Source organism: Poecilia formosa, unplaced genomic scaffold (genome assembly GCF_000485575.1).
Source record: "Poecilia formosa unplaced genomic scaffold, Poecilia_formosa-5.1.2 Scaffold320, whole genome shotgun sequence".
Lineage (NCBI taxonomy): Eukaryota > Metazoa > Chordata > Actinopteri > Cyprinodontiformes > Poeciliidae > Poecilia > Poecilia formosa.
Genome location: NW_006800259.1, coordinates 394,162 through 400,172, shown reverse-complemented (window position 1 = coordinate 400,172; position 6,011 = coordinate 394,162). Strand labels below are relative to the sequence as shown.

The 6,011-nt window shown below is 41.7% G+C and overlaps 1 protein-coding gene across 2 annotated transcripts in view; it reads right to left on the bottom strand.

Moving 5' to 3' along the window:
• prdm6 (PR domain containing 6) overlaps nt 1-6,011 on the bottom strand; it is a 79,385-nt gene that overhangs the window by 18,035 nt on the left and 55,339 nt on the right. The window lies entirely within an intron of this gene.

Here is a 6,011-nt window from a genome sequence, read left to right as displayed (position 1 = left end):
GAACAGTGAACTGAACAGAACAGAACAGAACAGAACAGAACTGAACATTCCTCCGTCTCGCTTCATTTTGACAAGTTTATTAGCCCAAAACTCCCAGGTGGATTTTTAATTAAAGCCACCAGAGTTTGTTTTTTTTTGTCTCCTTTTACTATAAAAACAAATTAAATTCACAACGGAAACCTGGATGAATACTTTGTGTTGCACCATCAGTGAAAACTTCACCTTAGCTCTGTTTTTAAATCCGCTGCCTGGGCTGTGATCAAGGGCCGCTCTGATTTCATCTGAGGGCCACACATGGCCCCCGGGCCACTCTTTGGACCTCCCTGGTCGAACTGATGTGATGTTCGTTTTGTTTGTGTTGATCAACAGTTGAAGATTTCATGATCTGAGATAAAAACAGTTTTAAGTTTTCTAAATAATCTGCAGGTTGAACTCTAAACGTTTCAGCCGGAGACGTCTTGATTTCCTCTGCTTCAGTGTTAATGCTGGACTAATTGCCTCTGTGTGTGTGTGTGTGTGTGTGTGTGTGTGTGTGTGTGTGCAGTGCAGTCATGCAGAGTGATGTGCGTCATGGATCCGTATGGATGCGGTCTAATCCATATGGAGTTCTATTGGAGGACGTCTTCTGTGTCCGACTCGTATGAAGACGTTTGTCCCTGGAGGCCAGCGGCCATAAATCACCGCTCTGACCTCATCGATACATAATCAATGAGACAAATATTCTGTAGGAACAGAAACCGACACGCCAAAGTCCACAAAAAGATCAAAATCACTTCTGAGAAACAGGAAATGCTTCTCCAGCTTCCTGTCGTTTCATCAAACCTCCTGTTTCTGCACAAAGTTCAGATAATGTCTCTCAAAAAGCCAAAATTTGGCTGAGCATCATGGGTAATGAAAGGACGTCACAATTTAAATCCGTATTTCATTAATTTTCTACATATTTCTGTTTTATTTCTGCTTTTGAACTACCGAGTCAAACCATGTGAACAACAGCAGCAACATGAAGATGGAACAGAAATGATTTTTAAAGCAGTAAACATCTGTATCCAGCAAGGCGGCACACATCTGTGTTTGTGTTAAACACAAATATATCCTCACTGTAAGGTGATAAATCTGCTTAACATCAACAGTTTAATAACACAGAGAAACAGTCGGACATGCAAACACTTTGAGTTATTTCTGCTCTGTGACTTTTCTCAGCTCGACAAGAAAACAAGAAAGAGCTGCGTGTTAAAGATTACGGTCAATCAATCACTTTCTGCTTCATTTTTACTAAATATTTACGGTGGCTGCTTACCCATAATATCCCACAGATGCAGTAAAAGTAACACGTTTATGAAATGGGCTCATCTGAGCCCAGCAGGATCTTTTAAAAGGTTCATTTTCAGAGAGTAAAATATAATTTATCTGCTTGTTGAATCACATCTGTCAGTTTCTGGACGCAACAGAAAGTTTGATCAGTCGGGAGGGAATGAGACGTTCTGAGTATCTGGTAAAGAAACTAAATCACAACTTTTCCTCCCACAAACTAACAGATTGAGTTTTACAGTGTAGAATAATTCAGTCCAGGTTTAGTTTTCAGCAGGACCAGGTGAAAGGTCGTAGCAGCGCCTAAAAATGAACATCAAATCACATTTTGAGATTTAACAGAGTAAAAGTTTCAGGAACTGTTTTAATAAATTATAGATTTTCTGCTGCTTGTTTCCTGAAGCCAAGAATAAAAAAACATTAAACATGTTTTCTTTGTTTTCACAAATAAAGTTTCCTGTTTCTTACATTATTATCAGAGATGAATCGATCTGATATTAATATCCTGAAATCTAAATTCCCCATAACAACATCTGACTGAACTTCGGCGCCGTCGGCCGGATCAAAACGTTCGGGTCACATGGTCCATCAAGAGTTTCATTTCTGAATCCAAAACTTTCCCAAACTAATTTTTAAACAGTTTTTGGACATTTAAGTCAAACAGATTTGACTGAGTTGGTTTTAGCTTCATGTTGTGTAAATCATAAGGCGCCTTTATCTTCTGACCCGGCAGTGTGGAACCGACAGGAACTCCAGGCTCTGTGCAGCTGATCTTGGTTCCTTTATTCTGGTTGCAGTTTCCAGTCGGACTCGGTTTTAAACCTCTCTGGTGTTTATCTGTGGTTTCTCTCACACAGTAACTCTAAAACTGTGGCCCTATAAAATCCAGTTTAGTTTATGTCGCTTTCTATTTGTGCCTAAATTCTTTTTAAGTCTTTAAACAAATGTTAGATCCTAAAGAACAATGTAGAGGAGAAACCTAAATTTACTTTTATGAGACCCAGTAAAGCAAACCCATTGATGTTTCTTTGTTTTTACAGAAAGATTAGGTTGAGACGTGGCGTTTCCAAAGGAGTTTTTAATCTTTTAGATAGGAATAAAGTTTGGGAACTCTTTTCTGTTTTCCAGTCTGGCAGCCTGGGTAAAATCCCTGAGGGCATTGTTGGAATAACAGCTCATAAAAATAGAATGAAATCACATTTTTTATGGGCATTGGTGAAAAAGCTGAAGGTTACTGATGTGAAACCACAGAGACACGGCTATCCGGCCCAAAACGATGACAGAAGCACCAGTTAATCCCAGTAAACAGCCGGCTGTGGTGATGCCCTCTCTCAGTCGGCTGTAAACTCTCTGTCCTCTGATTATATTCATGTGCAAATAGCAGCCTGATCCATAAACACCCAGCGCCAGCAGAATGAGATGTGCAGGCTGCCGATCAAAGCGTTTGGTAATAATAACCCGTTTTCCCTAAAAAGCTCTAATGACTGTTTTAAACAGCAGCGCAGTAAACACATCCATCACAGCGGCCGCGGTTATTAGTGCAGCTCGCCGCGGCGGTTTGATGCCGCGTCGTTTCTGCAACATGTAGAGACGGAGAGCCGAGTCACAGTTCATTCGTCTTCTCATTTTTCTCCCTGATTCATCACTCATCATCATCGCAGAAGCTAAACAGCGTCCGGCATCCCGACAGCGGCTTAAAAGCAGCGCTGACAGAAACAAACGGCTCCTCTCCTGATGGATTCTGGTCAAATGACACGCAGGGAAATGACAAAGAAGAAAAAGTTGGGAAAAAGAAACAGTCAGCAGAAAAAACGGAGCTGAAAGAGATGGAGCTGCGCTGTTTTCTACTGACGTAAAGAGCCATCAGTCTTCAGCTGCTGATGTTCCCATCAAGCAAACATCGATACGTATGTATGAAGAAACAGGAGAGAGGGAGAAATCCAGAGGTGGATGAGAGATCGACAGATAAAACAGCAGCAGCCTGAAGGTGGGATATGGAAATAATTCATTTAAATACGCTGATTATTTTACACCAAAAGCACACAAAATGCTCCTGCTGCGTCTTCAGAGGCGAATAACAGATAAAATCTGAAATATAAGGAGATAAGCAAACACCAGTCAAAGCTGAGAGCTGTAGAGGTGACGTCACACTGTGTGTGTTTCTGTATGTGTCGTATTTTCAGGCGAATAAGTCGCATAACTCAAAAATGTGTCATGAAGAAAAAACTTTTATACAAACAGCAAAATTATGAGCAAAAGTGGAACTTATGGTCCAGAAAATACGGCATTTACTTCACAGAACAAGTTTCACTTATTCACCAACAAAACGACGTCATTTGTTATTTAATTTCTCTTTGGGTTTAATAAAGTATTTCTGAATTTGAACTGAAAGAGGAGACATTTTCCTGGTCTTTCCTGTTTGGTTTGGAGCTCTGAGGAGAAACGAGGAACGTTGAGTTTAATGTGGTTTCAGTTTTACCAATAAGAAAATATTTCATCTTTTCACACATCTGCATCAAGTTACTATGAGAAGCTGGAGTTTCAAACAATCTGAGCAACGAAGGTGAATTTAAAAAAACTATCACAGACTACATGAACATCAGATCATTAACTATCAAAGTTTTTTACTCATCAAAACCTTTTACTAGTAATTTTACAAATCTCCTCTGCTAATATTCTGACTTTATTCTAGTAAATGTCTTAGTTTGGCCCCATCCAGCAGTCAGGCTGAGGAAGGTGACAGCAGCAGGTCGTTTCTGTAAATCTCTGGTTCCTCTGGTTTGGTTTGATGATTAAACTGAAGTCCAGATTTCCGAGTCGTCCTCAATAATCTAAACATTTAAAGAAGAAGCTTCCAGATGAGCAGGTTGGGAGTGTTGGCGCCGTAAACCCTGTTTGCTGAACACGGAGGCCAAACTGTTCTGCAGACTGACTGCGGACGGCGGAGCCGCTCTGCCTGGCGGCTGCATGAATGTGAGGGATAATGCAGCCTTGGAGCTGCAGGACTCTGTTCTGTTTGGCTTGTTCAGCTGAATTTTATCTGCTCCTCTGTCCCATAAAACCTTCCTATTGACAGGCAGCCCCCGATCGACCCCTCCGCCCCCCTGCATATCCAGCCCACATTTTTCTTCCCTATGAGTATTAGTTTATTGAATAAGTGGCATCTGTTTTCCTGGCCCCGTCACCGTAAGGCGAGGTATTTCTCACTGACGCGCCGCCGTGATTTATACGCCGCTCTGACTCTCCCCACAAAAAATAAAGCTAAGCAAAAAATTTCCAATACATCCTCCAACCCCAACACACACATATAGATCTCATCTTCCTCCATCCATGCTGCACATAATTAACTTGGCAGATGTTATACAAACTCAAACACTTTTACGCTTTCTCCGCTCGGATCCACACACTTCCACACATAAATGTTGAGATGATGAGACAACAGAGATGGTACGTTACAGCAGAAGACTCGGACTTTCTCTGAACAGCTACGGCAGCAGTTCAGGTCCAAATTCACCAGAACATCACCAGGTTTCACTGACAGCATGCCGACTCATTTATTATTATTCTTTCTCTGAGCCACAATCGTGCATAAAAACAAGATGATTAACCAGAAAACGAGTCTTTGATTCTCACAGTCAGGAAATAAACGTAAAGGAGTGAACAGAGTTTACAAAAACAGAAACAAGTCGGAGGTCATCTGACTCAAATAGCGTCTTGATGCCTTCATGAAGTTAAATGTTACATTTTTTAGTGTTTCTGAATGAGAAACAAAAGGTTTTGTTCAGCAGATCTCACAGCAGGAACCGTTTATTAAAACCAGAAACGATTGCAGGACAAAGTCCTAATCAGAACCACGTGTTCACTGGCCAGCAGACAAACAGCTGGGAGTTGGAAACTAACGTTATTTACATCATTTGACTGTTTTCTGGTTTCGGTGGAATCGTCCAGGGAGTTTGTCACGTGAAGGAAGGAAAAAGCATCAGAGCCGAGGATTGATGAGTCACTGAAAGCAACAAACAAAACCTGAATCATAGTTTCTTACATCAGAGAAGAAGGCAGGCGGACCCGTCTCCTCTGCAGAACCCCTGAAGAATATCTGCGTCCCAGCAGGGAGCGAAGCGGCAGCACAGATCCAACCTGAAGCAGCTACAGACTCTGACCACTGGTCAATCTGCAGAAACAATCTCCTCCATGTGGATCTTCTGTCTTTCATGTTCAACCAGTCAGCTGTTCATCCGCAGACAGACCAGAACCCAACACTAACGATTCAACAGAAAATCCTCCAAACAGCTCAGACACGTCTGGACAAAAACGTTTCCTCCGTCAGGAGCTACAAGCTGCTGCTGTTCCCAGAAAACTCAAATCAGAAATCGATGCAGCCAGGATGTTTACCACTGCAGGGCCACAACTTTATGTTGCCTCCAGAACAATTTAACCAAACAGCCTCAGTAATTAAATAACCAGTCAAGTAGCAATAAGCCCTTACAGTCCAAAATCAGCATGTCACTTTGAATCTTTTACAGCTAGCAATCATTTTGGGTTTTTATGGACTGCAGCTTGGTTTCCTCCTCTGGACTTCAGGCCGTGTTCACACAGCAGAGCCTGAAAAAACCAGTTAAAAAAATCAGACTTGTTCCAGTTCCACACAGTGGAACTAAACTGGATTTAACTGGATAGTTTTCAGAGTCTGCAGTCAGAACCGT